Raw genomic sequence first — 22,233 nt, forward strand, 5'->3', positions numbered from 1 at the left:
ATGGATAAGATTATAACACACCTAGATAGAGCAGACAAAAAAAAAGAAATTGCGCTCAATAGGTGATGGCTCAAAATTTAAGATCAAATATAACGTTTTGAGAAAGTGGAAGATTGCAATGTTCCGCTGACTGTATTGGCTGGAAATATGCAGAACGTGCTGCCTATTATGGTGTTGAAAGTAGAGATGATCAATGATTAACTAATACGATTATATCAGATCTGAGGGAAATAAACTTTCAGGGTTTTGAGGGCAGTTGGAGAATGAGAATAAGTGATTCTGCTGCAGAGAGCCAACTTGAATTTGATGGGCCCCATTCTGTGCCATAACACATTTTTTTTGTACTTGCTTAACTTGTTCTGGTTATTTGTCTTCAGGGTTAAATTATCATTAAGGTAAATCTGCTTTGTGTTCATGCTCAGACCAACACAGGTTGTCCTTCCACAGCAGGAGATACTGTTTACTGCTTTATAATTGGTTCTCGGGGAGTCCCCAGGTAAGGTACCCAGAACCGAAAATCTGCTCCAGGGTGTTTTAACCAGGATTGTGAATATCTTGGAACATCTAGTGCCACACCAATACCTGAAATACTTTCCGACTGACTGACTAAATGAAATATGTTCCTTCCACAGCATGTTGCTGGCGGGAGTTCTGTGGTCAGTGTTGTTCCACAAGGATCAGATTTGGAACATCCATTGTCTGCAACATACATCAATGATTAGCATGGAAATGTAAACGATTTGATTAGCAGGTTTCTAGATGGATGAAATTGATGAAGTTGTGAATCGTGAAGAATGTTGTCAAAGGATACAGCAAGAAAGAGATCAGTTGGAAAACCCATACGGAGATAGATGTTAATCCAGGCAAGTGTGAGGTGATGTATTTTGTGAGGCTCATTGCAAGAGGAATGTATTCACTAAACCGAAGGGCTCTCAGCAGCATTTATGTACATAGGGATCTCCAGGGGCAAGTTCACAGTTCCCTGAAAGTGGTGAAGGAGGTGGATGGCATACTTGCCTTCTTTTGTCAGGGACTGAATATAAAACTGTCATTAGGTCACCTTTGGAGTATTGTGTGCTGTTTTGATCACCACATAAAAAGGAGGTTGTTGAGGCTTTGGACAGCGTGAAAACAGGTTTACCAGTATGTTGCCTGGATTGGGAGAGGTTGGAAAGTCTTGGATTTTTGCGTTGGGAAAGTCAGTGGCTGCGGGTGATCCGAAAGGCTCAGACAGAGTGAATAATCTGAATCTTTTTCCAATGTGAAAATGGCAAATTCTACAGGCCATAGTGTTAAGGGGAGTGGGGGCAAGTTTAAAGGAAATGAAAACTGAAACAACTGCAGATGCTGTAAACCAGAAACGAAAACATTTTCGGGAAAAGTTCAGCAGCTCTGGCAGCTTCTAAAAAGATAAATTAAAGTTAACGTTTCTGAGGAGGGGTGACCAGACCCGAAATATTAACTGATTTTTCTTTACAGATGCTGCATGATCTGCTGAGCATTTCCAACAACACCTGAGCAAGTTTAAAGGGAGTTGAGTCAGAGAAGTTTCTGATGCAGAAGCTGGTAAGTGACAAGAATGTACTTTCCTGAGAGATGGGAAAAGCAGAAACAATCACAATGTTTAAGGGGCATTTGGGCAGACACATAAGCAGGCATGGGTTGGCAGGGATATGGACCATGTGCAGGCAGATGGAATTAGTTTGGAATGGCATCATGGTCCGCACAGACATGGTGGGCCAATTATTACGGTGCTGCACTGTTCTGTTTTCCAGGGGGTAGAATGTGTAGAGCGAGAGATAATATTTTGAGTGGAATATGTCTCTTCTTTAGAACACACAGTAAGTTGATACATTTTGAGAGAAGCAATGTAGAAAGGGAATATATATGTGAGTGGCACAGACACAGAGAGAAGGACAGCAGGAATGGGGGACCATGTGTACCAATCATTAAAGGAGAGAAAACATTAAGTGTTTTCAGTAAAACAAATGGGATGCTGGGCTTCATTAATGGGGGAATGATAACAAACTCACGGAAAAGATTCTGACCCTTGACAAAGCTTGAGTTAGGTCACAGTCAATCATTGCATTCAATTCTGGTCAACAGATTCCTGGTCAGAACGAGGAAGTTAAAATACCATCGAGGGACCAGTTCCATACCTTTTGCTTCTCTTTCAGGACAGCGTGGGGTCTCAAGGGTTAAACATTACCTTGCAAAAGGCCTTATTTCATCAACTGAAGGCCTGTGGTCTTAGAATACAGACAGAACACCTCAGAATGGGGGAGGCTGACAGTATCTCAAAATAGAACCTCTTGCAGCCACACATGTGGATTGCCCCGTAACCCCAGACAAAGGAATTTGCCCTTTCTAGACAAGACTGGTAGCCCTGGGCACAACTCGGTTAAACTGCCTCCCACTCCCATTGTCTTACCTCCCCTCCATATGAGCATAGGCAAGTGAATCCCCCATTTACTGAAGGAAGAACACTTCTGCCTTAATCTCTTCCCTTCAACACATAATCATGAACAATACGATCATCAGTTTCTGTAATCCATTCACACGTTATCACAGGACATCGCCATTCATAAAGCTTTGTAAGGTCATAATTACCTACTTTAACCTATGTAATGACAATCGCCCATGTGACTGATATGCCTTTGTCTAATTCCTATTAAATATAATGTCTCTGTGGGTAAGGCAGAGATTCGTGAAGAGTGCCTACAAGTAGACACTCAGCTACTTTAGAGACATTTTGAAACACTCGCCGGCTGTCCAATAATAAAGCTACTGCTGTTGTGCAGAAAACTTGCATCGTCTGGATTTGTGGAACAAAATAGGCATCAACAATGAAGGATATGAGTGATCTTCAGCGTGTGGAGTACAAACTTACTGGAGTAGTTCACTGATAAAGAAAATGCAGTCACTGGATTGATTTGAAGAAATTGCGATTTTCTTTGAAGCGAAGAAGTTGGATACTTTTTTGATAGAGCTGTGTAAGATTATAACAGACCTCGATATAGCAGAAAAAAATATCTGTATTCGATAGGTGATGGCATAAGAATTAAGGTCAGATGTAAGGTTTTGAGACAGCGGGAGATGAGCAAGTGTTTCTGCTGTCTGTATTAGCTGGAAATATGCAGAACATGGTGCCTATTATGGTGGTGCAAGTAGAGAAGATCAATGATTGATAAAAACAATTAGATCAGTTCTGAGGGAAATAAACTTGCAGAGTTTGGGGTACGTATGGGGAATGAGAATGTGGGATCCTGCTACAGAGAGCCAGCTTGGATTTGATGGGCCTCTTTCTGTGCTATAATGCATTTTATTTGGATTTGCTTAACGTGCTCTGTTCACTGACTAATTTGTTATTAAAGTAAATCTGCTCAGTGTTGCTACTCAGACCAATACAGGCTGTCCCTCCACAGCAGGAGATAATGTTTGTTGCTTTATACTGGATTCTTGGGGCGGGGGGGGGGGGGGGGTGTGCTGACGGTGTGTGTAACATTCTGCCAGCATTTATCTGAAATGGCAAAACCCCAGTGCAGCCAGACTAGGAACAGACTCTGAAAATGTGGGGAATGCCAGAAGGGAATTCCTTACCCATCCCACCTGGAAACTGGCCAAACCAGTCAGACTGGGGAGAAGCTGTTCACCTGCTCTGTGTGTGTGTATGTGGAGGGTGGGGGGTGGGTGTGGGTGGGGAAGGGATTCACTCTGGCATCCATCCGGCTGAGACACCAGTCAATTTACTGATAGCCACAGTTGAAGGATTTTTTTGTCTTTTTCACGCCAAGTAATGAACAATGGTTTTGGCAGCTCATAAAGTTGTGCACATCGAGATCTTAGCTTTGGAAATGTTCACAACATTGTTGAACATGCACGGATTCACACTGGGTACAGACTTTTATTTTCCTTTGTCCATTCACAGGATGAGGATGTCGCTGGCCCGGCAGCATTTACTGCCCATCCCTAATTGCCCAGAGGGCAGGTAAGAGTCAACCACATTGCTGTGGGTCTGAGGTCACAATGTAGGCCAGACCAGGTAAGGATGGCAGCTTTCTTCCTGAAAGGGCATTCGTGAACCAGATGGGTTTTTCTGACAATCGATTAATGGTCATCATTAGACTCTAAATTCACAAGTTTTTTTTTTATTGAATTCAAATCCCCCCCATCTGCTGCAGCAGTCTTTGAACCCAGGTCACCAGAACACTATCTGGGGTTTTAGATTAACTGTCTCGCGACAATACCACTCGGCCAATACTTCCCCACATCGCTGTCCATCTGCACAGAGTGAACAGGGATTTTCTGGTTCATCATAACTGGGTAATCACACATACGTTTGCTCAATGATTGCAGGAGTTGGATGTTGATTGGCATTGACATCCATCTCTGAACCATGTATTCTGGGGTTTGTTTCTGGTGATGATTGGAAGCACCATCAGTCTTGTTATCTATTGGGGATAAAAACAGTTTCAATTAGCTTTCTGTTAAATGCATGACAATCAATTCTATCTCACAACTCTCAGGCAGATTAGTTTCTTTTGAAGGGCTCTCCATCTCCCCAACCTCCTCCATCCTCACATCCAACAGTACAATAATTTGATAGAGTCTCTTTGTGACTATGAATGAGACAATCTGATCTGCTGCTTCTTTCCCTACTCCTATGTCAAGTTGGATCTTAAACTCCCCTTACTGCAGTTGTGATCCTGCATCATTGTACAGTGTTGCTCATATTTCAAGTCTTGGCCTATCAGTGTTCATGATACTGCATGTAGTATATGGGGCCAACAGTGTAAGAGTTTAGCTTTTTCTTTCCAACAACAGCAGTAGAATTGTACTCCAACAAAACTTACAGAATCACGTCCAAGCATATCCCCCAACTTACCTTTTACCATCAAACCAGAGTATCAATCCTCATTCAACTGAGAGAATTCAGGAGGGCATGACAGTAAAAGCAGCACGAATACCGAAAAATGAGGCGTTAACCTGATGAAGTTCCCAAAGAGGACTACTTGTGTGCCTAACAGCATAAGCATCAAGTGATAGGCAGAGTGAAGCAATCCGGGAAACAACAGAACAGATATAAGATCTGCAGTCCAACCAAATCCTGTTGTGAATGAAGTCAGAGCACAGCTGTAGTTCTGAGGACAGTTCTCTTCAAGATATTAACCAAGAAGAATGTCAGACTGGATTAATTACCATAAACCTCAAGTCCTTTTGATATTCATATATTTACAATCAGTGTTCAATTCACCAAATGTAACTGAAGGTAAAAATAATCTTCAAGTGATTGTAACAGTGGAGACATCTGAATACTTGTTCAGCAAATTAAAACCTGTTGTGTTTAGATAGTAATATTTTTAAAGAGATTTTAAAAAGTTAAGTGACTTGAGTATAATGGAGGAAGTTGATTGGTGGGTAGCTGAAAATGTTGTTTTAATCTGAAGTTAATTTAGGATTAGTTAACAAATAAACACATGGTCGGGAATCCCAGCCCTATGGAGTGCACATCCAGTTCCATGTGTGAAATCCAAGACACTTCTTGTGTGAGCGACAACCACAAGAACACGGAGGTGACATGGGAAATATCAGCAACACACGTTTGACTGCAGTTGATGTACTGCACACACTTCTGATCCCCTTATTCCAGGGTTGATGTGATCACACCAGAGAGGGTACACAGGAGACTGATCAGAATGTTTCTACAATTGGAAAAAGTCTGCTGTGAGGAAAGGTTGGATAGGCTGGGGATGATTTCCGAGGAGGATGAACTGAGATTTAATTGAAGTGATAAAATGCTGAGGAATCCAGATCGATTGGATAGGAAGGAACTGTTCATTAACTGAGAAGTCAGAAACTGGAGGATTTAGATTGAAACTAATTCCCAGAAAGAAGGGGAGGAGATAATTCATTCCACTCGGAGATGGTAGGGAGCAGGAACTCATTGATGGGGTGGCAGAGGCAGTAACCAGCATCACATTAGAACAAAAGGACATGGATGTAACTGAGATGCTGGAACAGGCAGGGCTGCGGACTAAAGTCTGCAGAACGGGATCATTGTGATTGAGTTAACATTTCTCCAGAATATTAAACTCCAGTCCAATTTGAGAATTTATGAACATCACCCGATATGAATTCCAAATGTCAGAATAAATTTATCAGAAAGTTACAGCACAGATCGAGGCCACTTGGCCTATCCTGCATGTGTTGGCTGTAATAGAATGACCCAGGCTTTACAGCGTTCTGTACCCACCAATGACATCAACAATTTCAGACTGCGTACTCTGCCCTCTTTGTTGTTCTAATCTGTTTTTCAATGTATTTCTTTGAAAGCTGCTCACCTTTTTTCCTGGTTTCTTTCCCAGCCCTAATTCCATTCCCCATGGCCTTGAGGGACTATCATTTCTGCAATTTAATCTCTCCTGCCTTCCCCATGTGACAGACTGTCTTTTTGTCCTTGTCTCATCCCCACCTTGCTCACAAGTTGTTACATTTCTGATTGTTCCCAGACCTCTGTGACTTCACTGCGCCCCCGGGTCACTGGCACGAGTTTTGAATTCTCTTCCTCATGAGGTAATCGGAAATCTTTCTGGCTGCATTTGCCCCCAGATTTTATTTTGGAAAAAAAAAGAGGATTTACGTCAGAGTCAAGTATTTGTGAGCCTTCATCCACAATCCTGAGCACTTAGACATAATATGTGACGCTCCCACAGCTGTGGAGGTTTGATGGATTGGTCGTGCTAACATGGCCTGCAGTGTGTAGGTTAGGTGGGTTGGGTTAGCCATGCTAAATGTGGGGTTATAGAGGTAGGTGGGACAGCAGGTCATTGCACTCGATGGACCGAATAGTCTCTTTGTGCGCCTAAGGGATTCTGTAATTCTAACTAGTTGTAATTGTTGTAACATTTTCCTAAGTCCAGGTTCATTCAACTTAGGTACACACGCTGCCTTTTGTGTTTCTGTGGGTGCTCACTCAATCCTTTCCTTCTGTTTTACATCAATTTCACACTGTATGTGAGGGTGGGAATGAATGTGTAAATAGAAATACTCCAACCGAAACCCCTCACAAGTCAGGAAATGTTTCTGATACGAGCATTACTCACAACAGGAAAATAAAGGTTCAGAAATCTGTCAGAAACACAGAGGTTATAATCACCAGGAAAGGCCTAACAGCTTAAAACTCTGAAGAGGAGGCTAAGAGACAACCTGGTACAAGTAGGAAGCTTTGTGTCTGTGTTTTCAGGGATTTGAGGTTGAAATCTTTGGGTTGGAAGCATGTTTCATTGCCCCAGGTCATCAAAGGTGCTATCGAAATGTGCAAATTTCTTTCTGCCTATCTGAGTCAACAATCAGATGGATGTGTTATTGTCTGAGTGTTTTCCCAAATCCCTGATTGTGGGGGGAGGCAGATTCAATCTAAGGTGCCAGCTGCCTATCGTCCACCCCCATGGGCATGTTGAAGAGCATGACAGGAGAATGGATTGAAACCGAGAGTTCAATGCCAGAATGAAATAGGAAGAAGGAAATAAACGGGATTTTATATCCCAGGGAATACAGACTCCAGGATTAGTACTTGTGGGCATTCCCGCAGTAACACGAGACAGCATTCCATGATGAGAGTTAGATCCGGGTGGCAGTGGAGGGAGCCACTGAACATTAGCAGGTTTCGTTCGAACACAGGAGGTTTGTTCAGTCAGTAACAGTGTGTTAGACATGGCTGTGAAGTGAGCATTGAGGGGAAATGTTACCACAAGCTGCAGATGGATAACTTTCATTGGAACAGGAGTAGGCCATTCAGCCCATCAACCCTGCTCTGTCATTCAATAGATCATGGCTGATTTGTGGCTTAAGTTGCAATGTTCAAAACTCTTCAAACTCATCAATAAACTCCTCTGCAACAGACAAGATCAATATTCAAAAACGAAACATCTGCAAATGCTGGGAAATCAGGAACAAAAACAGAAATTGCTGGAAAAAAATCAGCAGATCTGGCAGCATCTGTGGAGAGTGAACCTTTGGATCCAGTGACCGGTCACGTGACAAGCTGCTGCTGACCATTCTGCCTTTTCTGTAACACTCTCTGGAACAGGTTCTGGTGTGAGGGGAATGAGACTGTCAATAACAACTGAGAAAATAGGAGGAAGTGCTCAAGTAGAATAAAACACATTTTGGTCTTTCATTTTTAATTCAACTGCAAAAATTATTCATTGCCATTTCAGAAATAAGATAATAGGTCAGAAATCAACTCTTCATGTCATTGGGTCTGAGAAACTGTTAATTCTGACCTGGTCCAGCCGAAATGTGAATCTCGACACTGAATAACGTGGTTAACCCTGAACCATCTCTTGGGCAGTTAGAATGGATGACAAATGCTGCCCCAGCAAGTGATGCTGTGATCCCACGAACAAACAAAACAAATCCAATCGCTGTGGTTACTTGTGAACTCGCCGGTGTTATTGGAAGAGGACGAATGGGAAGGTTTATAGGGTAAAGGGAGAAAAATGGCATTCAGTGAGGTGATCCTTTGGAGAGCTGATGAGCCAATCAGCCTCCTTTTGCGCAGTAACAATTCAGTGAATATTTCATTCTGAGCCATCTAAGGAAATATCAGGGCGGGGTTTATAAAGAGGTCAGACTGAATGAGTGTCTCGGTGAGCACAAGTGAGACACAGGTACAGAGAGGTTTTGGGATGGATTAAATTATATTTTATACATTTGCATAGTCATCAACATTACAGCAGTTAAAAATGGGAGTGCAATTAGAGCAGCAAATAAATCTTAAACATTTATGCAGTTAAAAGGGATGCTGGGTAAAGATACCGTCGTTAGTGCTTATTTTATTTCAGGCACACCAGCCAGGGAGCACATCCTTCCTGTATCTATCCTATCGAGCTCTTGAAGATTTTTGTTCATTTGAAGTGTTTCATGTTTAGATACTCCAGGGAAGACAGCTTCAAACTCCTCAATCTCTCCTGTCAGGGCAATGCTGCTATTAGAATTCAATTCACTGGTGCATGTTACTGGCTGCTTCATGGACTGGAACTGGAAATTGAGACTGAAAGGTTATTGTATAAAATATCTTCAATGGTATTGCCAGACGTGAGTGGTTTTAGGAAAATGACCTTGGCTTACAGGCATTGAGTGTCAGAACACTTCCTGTTGTCGGGCATCCTGTTTAGATTCAATCTACTGATAACTATTAGAACTGACTTTCACTGGCTCCGTCAAAGTGGTCAGAGCATTATGGCTGTCATTGAAGCTGGTAATAAACTTCCCATGGGTTAAAAATCGGAAATGATAGAGTAGGAACAAGGTCTGATTGCACTGTTGGAGTATTGATGTTGTTGTTAATCACATTAACTCGGCTGGTGTTGACTGAATTTATCTTATCTCTTTCTGAATCTCAGGATGTCTCTCTGGGCTTTAAGTCTCCAATAAACAGCATATGTGACAATGTGCAGGGATCTTCTGTTTTGATTTAAATTGGGATTATAGCACTGCTGCTTCACAGCACCAGGTACAAGGTTGGAGTCCAGCCTTGGTAAACAGCTTGTGTGGAATTCCCACATTCCCCTATGATTATGTGGGCCCCCTTCAGGTGCTCTGGTTTCCTCCCACAGTTCAAAGATTGGTGGGTTCGGTGGATCAGTTGTGCGAAATTGTCCACAGTGCCCAGGATTGTGCAGACTTGGTAGATCAGCCATGGGAAATGCAGTGCTCCAGGTGGGATGCTCTTTGGATGTTTGGTGGGGTTTCATGGGCCAATGCTCTCCTGCCACACTGTCGGGATTCTATTCTATGATTGAGGATAAAGGCTACACAGCAGGGTGTCCTTAGAGAAGGAGCATGTGGTCTGTATCAATGCTCTCGATGCCTTTAGACAGAGGTGGGCATCACAGGGAATACAGTGCTTTATCACCACTGCTGCCCCCTCACCCCCAACTCTACTTTGATTTGGTCCCTTCCCACTCTGTCATTTGTAATGGTTGGCTTAGCCCGTAATGGGCTTTGTTTGTAAATATTTAATTGGTTACACGGGTGGTTTACTGCTGGTGATTATATATTAACAAAACCCAAAACGGTGTAATGATGATTTTGATGGTGGGAAGGTTGCTCAGCTGTGTTTGATAACATGTCTGGGGAGGAGAAATGGGGGGAAAAAAAGAACACTTCATAGCTCACAGAAGGAGAACTGAAAAGCAGTTAAATCAAACCAAAGGTTCAGACAGGGAGGGAATATTTCCCTGGAGTTTGAGTAACTGGAAAGTGATGGTGTCCGGAAATAGACAGGATTTTGTTTTACAGGGCGTTTGAAATTTTTAAAAACTGTTACATTCAGATAGTTGCATTTCTTTTCTTTTAGTTTTGTTTATTGTGGAATAAATAGCTACAATATTTTAAAACCAAGTTCACAAACCTTGTGTTAAAGACAAATGTTAAATAAAATCCATCAAAACATCCCTCACTGAAAACTGTTGTGGAAGTGCAATCTCTTGTAGAATCCCTGCCCCCTATCTTCCTACCCGGGCTCCATGGCTATCTACGTACCTGGGAGATAACAGCAGGCGGCCATTCGGCCTTTCAATCCTGCCCCACCATTCAATGGGAAACAGCTGAACATCCAGCTCAATCTCCTGTTCCTGCTGTGTTCCAATCCCCTTTTATGACTCTACCTCAAAGAACTATATCTAAGTCCTCTTTTGGCTTCACTGCCTTTTGCTCCAGTGATGTTGTTGCGTTACTGTGTGGGTGTAGGCAGGGGTAATGTGATGGTGCTGCCTCCTGGAGGATGCACTCAGCATCCCTCATCAAACCTGCCGTAACATCAATTGGATTTCAGCAACTAGAGATATTTACCGTTTCCAGGATATGGGCATCACTGGCTCAGCCAGAATTTATTCCCCATCTCTAGTTACCCTTCAGAAGATGGTAGGGAGCTGCTGTCTTCTACCATTCACAGTCCATTTGGTGCAGAGAGACCGACAATTCTGTGAGGAGAGTGTTGCAGGATTTTGGCCGAGTGATTCTCCATCCTTGCTTCTTCAAATGTTGGTTAACTTAATCACGATCTACACATGATTTTGAGATTTCAGTCTGCAAATCTTCACCATCTAACACCCTGTATAAAGGAATATGTACAGGTTAGAAATTCAGAGCAGACAATGCTAATTTTGCTGGAATATCTTTTTCCTATTTCTTCCCCCAAAACTGTAACCCTCCAGCCCACTTACTCTGTCCCACCATTCTGACTCTTCTACCCCTAATGTACACGCTTCCCATTCTCAGAGTTGTTGATAAACAGATCAATGCCACCACTTCTCGTCCCTCTGCACCCTTTCTGGGTTCATTTCCTTTCCCTTCAGTTGCTGCAAGTCAATAATGTAACAGCAGAATGAAACAGACGGAAACAGAAAGGGAGGTGGTAGATCCTGGACAGAAGAGGAACCTTCAGTCTGGGAGAATGGGTCACATCCTTCTTTGTTTCTCATTGGTCGATTCCAGTGTTATGACAAGTTGGGAAAGGAACTTGGTCCCATGTGGGTGTGGTGACACTTTGACCATCTAACATATCAATACTACAAGCAAATACGTTCCTCCTCCAGACAATCACAGTGTGAAATACTTTCCACTAGTTACCCCAAAGCACACGCTCCAAAACTCACCCACATTCTGTACGTGTGCAGTGCCAGGTTTCCCCACAGACATGCAGTCTCTGCCTTGGAACTTGGGAGTTGTAGTTCCCATGCAGCCACTGGAGACCTGTCTTTGGAACGTGAATGAAAAGTGTGTTGTGGGGGGGGGGGGGGGTGAGGATGTTGTGTATTGGATTCCCATTCAGACACACGGGACATGTGGGCTGTAACTGGGATTTACTGAGACATCCGCTTAGACAACCTGACTTCTGACATAAGGAACATAGATTCAGCCAATTGGGGCATAGGGAGGTTAATAAGGCACAGTAGGTTTTAAATAGAGGTGCTCAGTGGCTAACACTGGTGCCTCACAGCGTCAGGGACCTTAGGCGACTGTGTGGAGTTTACACATTCTCCCCATGTTTGCATGGTTTCGTGCAGTTCTCCAGTTTCCTCACACAGTCTAAAGATGTGTAGGTTAGATGGATTGCCCATGCTAAATTGGTGATAGTGTCCATGCACGTGCCGGTGAGACAATTAGCCAAGGGAAATGCAATGTTAAAGGCAACGAGTGGATCTGAATGGGATACTCATCACAGGTTGGTGTGGACTCGATGGATGAATATCCTGTTTCTGCACTATAGGGACTCTATTCTATTCTCATGTGGAAGAATGTACTTGTCTCAATGTGTTGTGAATCTGTGGAATTCCCTTTTCAAAATGTGGTACATGCCAGGACAATGAGTCAATTTAATGAAGAGATACAGATGTTGAATTTGTAATGGGTTGAAGGGTGAGAGAGAGCAGGCGGGAAAATCCAGCTGAGACCGAGGTGAGCTCAATCATCACCGTATGAGCTGGTTCGAGGGGCTGCATTGCCTCTCCTGGGCCCAGGGCTTAACTTCTTACGGTAATAACCAGAAAGATGAATCCAAAACTCACCACCTTCACCAAAGGAGATTTTCAGAAAATGACAGATAGTCAGGTGGATTAGCGTTCCAAACTTAGATAGTGAGGAAGTGTGCAGGAGATAATGATTTTGTAATTTTAAACTGACGGGACAAGTGATTTATGGTTTTAGATTGCGTCGTACATTCACAGCGTCCAGAATACTCTGTTGTGAATATCTATCCTGTACTTTATTACAAAGCCAAGGTCTCTGACAATAAAAACCAAAACACCCAGGAAGCATCGCCTCACCTCGTAATCTGATAAAAGAATTCTGAGAAGTCTGGTTGAACTCAGAACAAAGATGGAAAGCTGGAAGATTAAATCCAATCCCATGATCCAGTGCTTAAACAAAAGGAGACTACAATAGGATGAGGCAGGAGTTGGCTAATGTCGACTGGAAACAAAGACTTTAGGATGGGACCGTTGACGGACAGTGCGGGAATATCGAAGCAATTTTTCGAAGTGCTCAGCAAAAGTATATATCAGGGAAAAGGAAGGACCGTAGGAAGAGGAATAATCTGCCATGGGTGGATCAGGAAATAAGGGAGTCTATCAAACTGAAATAGAATGCATACAAATTGTCAAAGACCAAGGAGATTAGAAAAACTTTAAAGATCATCAGAAAGCGAGATGGGATTGGGGGAGAAAAGTGATGAGTAGCTATCCCCAGGGCCAGAATAGCAGTTTACACTGTTAGAGGGGAACCTATTGTGTGGGGAACATAAGGCCTCTGTAATTTTTGAAGCACTTAACAGTTACCATAGAGATAATCCTGATCAAGTTAAAAATCACAGCACACTCCAAAAGCTTGTACTTCCAAAGAAACATGTTGGACTGTAACCTCGTGTTGTGTGGTTTTTAATTTTGTCCACCCCACCACCGGCTCCTCCACATCAGAATCCTGATAGATACCCCACTGAAACTGAAGCGCCTGTCAGATACGTGAGGGAGCCACGGGGGCATAGGCGGGAGGGGTATGTGGTTTAACCACAAAGTGCTGAACTGAACTAGACTTTCTAAGTGCCGTTGCCATAGAGAGAATACTGAGAGACAGTCTCTATTCAAAGTCCCAAACCACAAAAGGTATAAGAATGGGAGCTGTACATCGGACAGGCAGGGAGTTACCTGATGCTGCTTGGAGGTGTTTTGCATGTACACTATCCATGTTACTGCCATGTTTCATCAATAAAGACTCAAAGAAGACCTCTCAGAGTTCTGTGCCCAGTTATTTCTATCCAGCAGGGTTCAGGAATATGAGTACACAGCAGTCAGTCTTCACAGTGGAGGATACGAAGAACATGCCAGTAATTGATAAGGAGACTGAGGAAGGTGAGGACCTAGATAATAACCATTATCGTGAAAGAGTTAGAGCTGGGCAAGCTAATGGAGCTAAAGGTAGACAAGTCTCATTGCCCTGATGGAATACATCCCAGGATACCAACAGAGTTAGTGGGAGAAATAGCAAATGCACTTAGTCATAGAATCCTACAGGAGAGACAGGCCCTTTTGCCTGTCCATCCACGCTAACCCCATTTCCCGAAACACATGGCCCATTTGCTTCTGACCCTTTCCTATCCATGTATTTATCCAAATGTCTTTTACCTGTTGAGAGTGTTCCTGCCTGAACCACATCCACTGGCAGCTCATTCCATATACATACCACCCTCTGTGTAAAACAGTTGCCCCTTAGCTTCCCTTTTATTCTTTCTCCTCTAACCTTAAACTGATCCAATCAAGCTGTCCAATCCTGGGAAAAAGACTGAGTGCATTCACCTTATCCATGCCTCTCATGGTCTTATACACTTCTAGAAAAGAACCCCCTCAGTTTCCTCTGCTATAAACATAAAATCCTCACTTGTCCAACTTCTCCCTGTAACTCAGACCCCCAAGCCCTGGCAACATCCTTATAAATTGTTCTGCACTTTTTACAGTTTAAAAACTGAAACCTACATTACATTCATCATATTTCCAGTATTTCCCCGCGGCGCTGGAACCGACGGGACAATGCCAATGGATTACAATCCATGATCGATAATGAACTCCTTTACAACAATCCCGTTTTCATAGTGTTTCCCATGGTGCAGGTATGCTTGTGTCTTTCTGGTTGTATGGTTAATTAAAAACTTGTCCTTCTACAAAGCAAAGTTGTGGCTTAATTGTTCCTGGGAAATGTGCCATGATTTTCCAGACCTTCAAAAGCAAATGAAATCTCTCTCCACACTCACCATGCTGACAAGGACTTGGCTGTGTCTCAGTACTTTTGCAGTCACACTGAGATTTCAAATATTCGCCCACGGACTGAATGCACACCTTTCCTTCCAGATGAAAAGGCCAATGATATTCAGATCGGCACGGATCAAGTAACTATCAGATCAGAACATGAAATTCAATTTGAATTTCTCATCCGAAAATCCACCCTTTCAGTACCATACAACAGAGCACACAAGTTACCACTGTTAATACAGGATGGAAATTCATAAGACAATTGTAGTATTAAACTGTAGTTTCCTTGTTCCCCCAAAGCTTTAAACCTCAGTCTCACAATTTCTCTCTTCTGTGAACTGAAATCCAAACCAATCCCCCCACTCCTTTCCTCCACACCCACTTCTCACACACTCTCTCTTCGAATTCAGTTTCCTAACTCCTGATGAGAACCATCCTGCATACACTGCTTCCTGCACACTCTGGCCAAGACCCATCTGACTAAAATGAGCCAAATTAGAATTCTAACTGCAGGCCCATCCTTGTCACATTCCATAACAACCCTGAATCTTCACAAAAGAGTTCTGATAACTTTCTGCAAAACGCTGCACCACTGATAGTCTGATCACATGTCAGGGTAGCAAGAAAGGGGCCATTCCCCTGGGTCCTGCTCCCAGAGGGATGAAGCTGCTAATGACAGATTAATCCCTCACACCCACAGCCTCCTTCCCAGGCACTGACCTATACCGTGCATACTCCCACAATTGGTCTTCACTGCGCCCGTGCACTTGTCTCCGCTGCTGCAGCACGTGCTCCCGATCATACAGGAGTCCGGGTGATTGACAGCAGCTGCTGCCCAATATATCAGAATCCCTACATTATGGAAACAGGCCCTTCGGCCAAACAAGTCCATACTGACCCTCCAAATAGTAACTTACACAGACCCATTCCCCCTCACTAATGTAACTAATACTATGGACAATTTAGAATAGCCAATTCACCTGCCCTGCACATCTTTGGATCGTGGGAGGAAACCGGAGCAGCCGGAGGAAACCCGCTCAGACACGGGGAGAACGCGCAAACCCCACACAGTCGCCCGTGGCCGGAATCGAACCCGGGTACCTGGTGCTGTGAGGCAGCAGTGACAACCACTGAGCCGTCTCTGTCGACGGGAGGGGACAGGGCTGGAGGACTGGGACAATGAGATTGTAAACAATGAATGAATGTGGAGGACACTGGGGGCTGGACAGGTCAGTGAGGGACAGGAGCAGTGCAGCAGCAGGAGGGGAGACTGGACAAACTGAGCAATGGGAGAGACTGACAGGAGAGAAACTACAGGAAGGTTCTGTTTGGAGGATCAGGCAGGGACAGCTGGGAGACAGTATGGCCTGGTGGCTTGGGCAGGTTTACTAATCAGCCTCTTCAAAGATGCTGTTACTCAACTCTGAGCCTGATTCTCCTAGTCCAGAGGTAAGGACAGTCCCTCCTGGTGGGCAAGGGATACAGGGACTGCCTTTCAAAAGGAACTCCCCAGTGTTGGTGACATTAACAAGACTCAATACAGACTCACTGACAAACTGCAGGCGTCCTTGAACTTCATCCAGAATCTTAATACCTATAACTGGGCAAATGCAGTCCCCAATGTACAGAGTTAAATCCTGGATACTAATAACAGCTTTGTGCATGGGAAATCATATCTCATGAATTTGACTCAGTTTTTTTGAAGAAGTAACAAAGAGGATTGCTGAGGTCAGAGCATGGACATGATCTACATGGACTTCAGTAACGTGTTTGACAAGGTCCCTCCTGGGAGACTGCTCAGCAAGGTTAGATCACATGGAGTACAGAACTGGCTCGAAGGTAGAAGGCAGAGGGTGCTTTTCAGGCTGGAGGCCTGTGACCAGTGGAGTGTCACAAGGATCGGTGCTGGATCCACTACTTTTCGCCATTTATATCCATGATTTGGATGTGAACATCAGAGGTATTGTAAGTAAGTTTGCAGATGACACCAAAATGGGCGGTGTAGTAGACAGTGAAAAAGAGTCCCTCAGAGTACAAGAGGATCTAGATCAGATGGGTGATGGGCTGAGGAGTTCAGTTTAGAAAAATGCGTGCTGCTGCATTTTGGAAAACCAAACTTTAGCAGGACTTATACAGTTCCTGGGGAGTGCTGCTAAACAAAGAGTCCTTGGAGTGCAGGTTCATAGTTCCTTGACAGTGGAGTAGCAAGTAAATCGGATAGTGAAGGCGGCAGTTGGTCTGCTTGTCGTTACTGGTCAGAGCATTGAGTATCGGGGTTGGAAGGTCATATTGCGGCTGTACAGGACATTGCAAAAGTTGCCGAATCAATATTCGATATAAGTCTGTTCTCCTTCCAATCCGATGGATGTTCTTAAACTTTAAGAGATCAGAAAAGAATTATAGCATGTTGCCAGGGTTGGATAGGCTGTTTTCCCTGGAGCGGCAGAGGCTGAATGGTGACCTGAAAGAGATTTTTAAAATCAGGCTGGGCATGGATAGGGTAAATAGACAAGATATTTGCCCTGCAGTGGGGGAGTACAGAACTAGGGGATTGGGACGGAGGATAGGCAGACAAGGGGTGGAACCAAAATGGGTGGGGAGGGGGGGTGAACAGAGAGGGGTGGCGACAGAAAGTGGGATTAGAGAGGAGGGGAACAGACAGGTGGAATGAGGGGGGGGCAGGCGGCTGACAGAAAGAGGGAACACACCGGGGGCGGGGGGGGGTGGAGGTGACCAACAAAGGGGGGAAGAGACGGTGGGGTGGGGGTGGAAGAAAGGGAGAATAGGGGAAGAGGGGAACAGGCCGACATGGAGGGGGGAAGGGGGGGAAACAGAGTGGGGGGAGACAGGGGGAACAGAGGGGGAAGATGGAGAGTTATTTTATACATCTAAAACTCAACCCTGTTCCTGTTTTCTCCTCCTCACCTTAATTCCTTCTGAAGGGCTCAGAACAACTGTATAGTTTTGGAAAGTAGAGTTTAAGGTAGGTCAGGTGGTGAACGTGGCATTTTAGACACTAACACTGAATGGAATGTGCTGATTCGATTCGATTCCACTGTCTGTGTGGTGTTTGCACATTCTCCCTGTGTGACTGCGTGGGCTTCCTCTGGTGCTCTTAATTTCCTCCCACAATTGATTAGCTTTGGGTAATGGTAGGTTACAGAGTTAGGGTGGAATGCTGTTCCGATGGTTGGTATGGTCTCATGGGCCGAAAGGCCTGCTTCCACACTGTAGGGATTCTGTCACTGAGTATAGGGATTAGGAGGGCACGTTGTGCCTGAGTAGGGCATTGGTGAGGCCAGTTTTAGAATACTGCATTCAATTGTGGTCTCCCTGATTTCAGAAAGATGTTACTCAACCTCTTAATGACAAGTTCCTGGGAAGTGTTGACAGATAAACAGACCATGCAGTGTGGGTTGATAGTTCCTTGAAAGTGTGGTTGAAGGTAGACAGGTCGGTGAAGGTGGTGTTTGGTATGCTAGCTGGTATTGGGCAGTACATTAAGTATAGGAGTTGGGAGATCATGTTTCGGTTGTGCAGTTTATTGGCTCAGCCACATTTGGAATCTCCAGACTGCTTTCAATTCCAGTCTCCCTGCTATAGGAAAGATGTTGGGAAACTTGCAAGAGTTCTGAAAAGTTTTTCCAGGGTGTTGCCAGTATTGGAACATTTGAACCATGGGAGAGGCTGAATAGGCTGAGATTATTTCCCTGCAGCACTGGACACTTTAGGTGGCTTGATCGAACTTTATAAAATTATGAGGAGCAATGACAGGGTGACTAGTCATGATTTCTTTTTTCCCAGGATATGGGAGATCAAACAAATGTGAATCTTTTTTCCAAGGTGGAAATGACAAATTCTAGAGGAGAGATGGCAAGTTTAAAGGATATGAAAACAGAAACAACTGAAGTTGCTGTAAACCAGGAAGAGAAACAGAAGTTTCTGGAAAAGCTCAGCAGGTCTAGCAGCATCTGTGAAAAGAAATTAGAGTTAACGTATCTGAGGAAGGGTGACCAGACCCGAAACTTTAACTGATTTTTCTTCACAGATGCTGCATGACCTGCTGAGCATTTCCAACAACATCTGTGCAAGATTAAAGGGAGTTGTTTGGAGTATATACCTGAGAGGAACTTTATAAAGTGCGAGTGAGACCACATCTGGAGTAATGACAGAAGTTTTGGTCCCTTTAAGGAAATACATCATTTCATCAGAGGTATCGCACAGAAAATTGACTGGGATGATCCCTGGTTTGCAGCGATTATCTTTTAAAAGACTGAAGAAGTTGGGACTCTACTCACTGGATTTGGGAAGAATGAGAGGGGATCTCATTGTAACATGTAGGATTCATAAGGAGTTTGACAGGGTAAATACTGAGAGGATGCTTCCCATCGTGAGGGAGTCTGGAACCAGATTCTGGGTCAGTCACGGAATCACGGGTTCTGTTTTGGATTCATCAAGTTTAAGGCAACACCAACATGGGTCAGGGGTTTCAGCAGCAGTGGAGCTGGGTTGAGGTGGAGACAAGCAACATTTTAAGAGATTGGAATTCCTGGTGTTTGTGATTGTGTAGATGTCTGATCAGAAGGTCACCTTGGGGTCAGATATGGGATCAATATTGTCAAGAGTGTGGTTCTGCCTCAGACAGTTCCCAGGGAGAGAGAGGGGCTCAGCAGTAAGGGAAAGTGATTTGTAATAGCAACTGAAGGCAATGGGTTTAACCATTGTAACGTTCCATTGCAGGAAATTGCAGCCAATCGCGTAGTGGGAGTGTGATGAGCAGTTTGATAACTGAGTAATGTACAGGGATGATGGGGAGGGAGAGCTGGGCATTGTCAGTGTACATGTGAAACCTAACACGGTGCTTTTGGACAATGTCACCTCCTGGCAGTATGTAGGTGAGAAACAGGAGGGACCAAGGAGAGATCCTTGAGGGGCACCAAATACAAGGAATTCAGAAAGGAAAGGGAGAGTTGGGATGGAGCAGGTTTTTCCAACAACAGTGGGGTCAAATGTAGCAGAATGGGAGAGAAGGACATAACCAGAAAAGACAGACAGATAGAACAAGGAACAATATCTGTGAATTGGGGAGGGGGAGTGATGAGGAGGAGGAGCAGCCCAACTCCAAAAGCACTATTCCGACATCAGTGACATCACCCAACTCCACCCTAGTCTCAGCTAATTTACTGAAATACTCGTCCATCCCGGTGTTATCTCCAGACTTCATTATCCAAACACACTCCTGGCCAGCCTCCCACATTCAACTTACATGTAATCTCAAGAGTATCTAAAACCCTACTGCCCAAGTGCTCACTTGTACTAAAACTTGTTGATCCATCAAAAGGCTCCTATTAACAAGCAACAATTTAAAATTCTCCCCCTTGATGTAATTCCTGGCTGTGAACATCCCTGTCTTCCTGCACCACACAACCTGTGAGATCCCAACAACTCATTTTCTTTCAGACTCCCAACGATGTTTATTCATTGCTTCACCTCTCTAGCTGTTTCTACTGTTGCCAAGGCAACACGGTCTGGAATTCCCACCCTATCGCCCTCAGACCTGCTTTCCTCCTTTAAGGTATTCCTGAAAACCTGCTTATTAGGCAATTCTTTTGATCACCTGACCTAATATCCCTATCTGTGACCTTATGTCAGAAGTTCTCAATAGTATTTCTGTGGAATTATAACCATGATAAAAAAAACTGTTGATTTGCACATACATTGTCAACTCTTCAATGTTACAGTGTGAATAATCTATAACAGCTCTTACCCAATCAAATTGTGGGAGCACCTTCACCACACGAACTGCAGCTGTACAATGAAGTCAAACATCACCTTCTCCACAGGCAATGGGGCTTAGCCATTGATCACTGGTATCTGTGGAGGGAGAAACACAGTTGATATTTCAGGGAGTGCAAAATGCATTATAGGGAGGGAATATGGTGCAGAATTTGGATTTTTAAATTTGTGTTTTACAACGTGCACTAAATTCTGTAAAACCTCACATCCCATACCATGAAAGTTTCCTCCTCTTCCTGGTCAATATGTCTTTCCTTTCCCCTGCCCTTCACCTTCACACATTTCCAATGCCTTGGTCACAACAACACTGTGCTGTTAGTGAAGTGTTACACGTGGTTGAGTATTGCCCCGCCCCTCATTCACTCCGATTGTTTGGAGGAACAACGAGCACCTCTAGCCCCCTTTCCCCAACTCTTATTGGTCCTGCGCAGACATTAATAATCCGAGGCCCATTGTGGGCTGGAGCATGCTCAGTGCTTCCTGCTTTTGCTGCTGTTCATCAGGTGTGAGAGAGAGACGGCTCATCCGTGTTTCTCCTGATGTCAGACAACAACAACAACTACCTGCATTGTATGGAGTCTTCAAATTGACAAATCTCCTAAAATGCTTCAGGAATGATGGAAATGTTGATTAAAGAGAACGATTTTTAGATACAGCTTTAAGGCAGAGAGAGGGAGTTAGGGAGGATATTCCAAAGGTTTGTTTCCTCGGCAGCTCAATCGTGGAGTGATATAGGTGGGGAACAGCTTTTACTGGAGACAGTTAGTGGCTAACCATAGGTTAACAACCTCATGTAGTAGCCCCCTACCCCACACACCAGGCCTTGTTCTCACAGCCTGCCATTACACACTACCTATGGTTAGCCACAAACAGCTAGTCACCTTCCCCCAGCCAGAACGTTATCCACTCCTTTACCCAACCGTTCTTCTCACTCTATCCCCACCTATCCTTTACTCCTTTTATCCTAACCCCACACTAACTTCTGCACATAAACTGACTTTTTTCTCAGTAACATCTGTTCTGTGGAAGGGACACCGGATCTTAAACTTTAACTCTGATTTCTCATCACAGATACTGCCAGACCTGCTGAGCTTTTCCAGAACCTCCTGGTTGTTGTTTCTGATTTACATCTTCCGCAGTTCTTTTGGTTTTAATTTACTGGGAGTTTGTAATTCAGGTCCCACAGCCTCTGTCCCAGTTTCTGCCGTCTTTCCCAACCCCAAACAGTGACACTGCACCTGTAGAGCTCATGGACAGGTGTTGTCTTGCTGGCCACACCCCTCATTCACTCCCATTGGCTGCAGGACCACACAGCCTCTCCTCCTATTGGTCTGGAGCTGCTGTCAATCAGCGGGGCCCCATTGTGATGGGAGTGGAGGGCTAATCCCGCTCTCTGCCCTGAGATGAGCTTCATCATTCACAGTGAATGGGGCAGTATCACAGAGCACAGGGCCTGGGGGCTATTCAGCCCATTGGGACTGTACTCTCTCCCTCTGGAGATGCTGCAAATCTCTCCCAAGTCCCCTCCCATGTGCCCATAGCCCCCCAAATCTTTCCTTAAAAAGTAAAATTCCAAGTCTGTTTCAGACTACTTGTTGAATCTGTCGTTCAGACTGTTCCAGATGCTCAG

This window comes from Chiloscyllium punctatum, chromosome 18, assembly GCF_047496795.1.
Source record: "Chiloscyllium punctatum isolate Juve2018m chromosome 18, sChiPun1.3, whole genome shotgun sequence".
Taxonomy (NCBI): domain Eukaryota; kingdom Metazoa; phylum Chordata; class Chondrichthyes; order Orectolobiformes; family Hemiscylliidae; genus Chiloscyllium; species Chiloscyllium punctatum.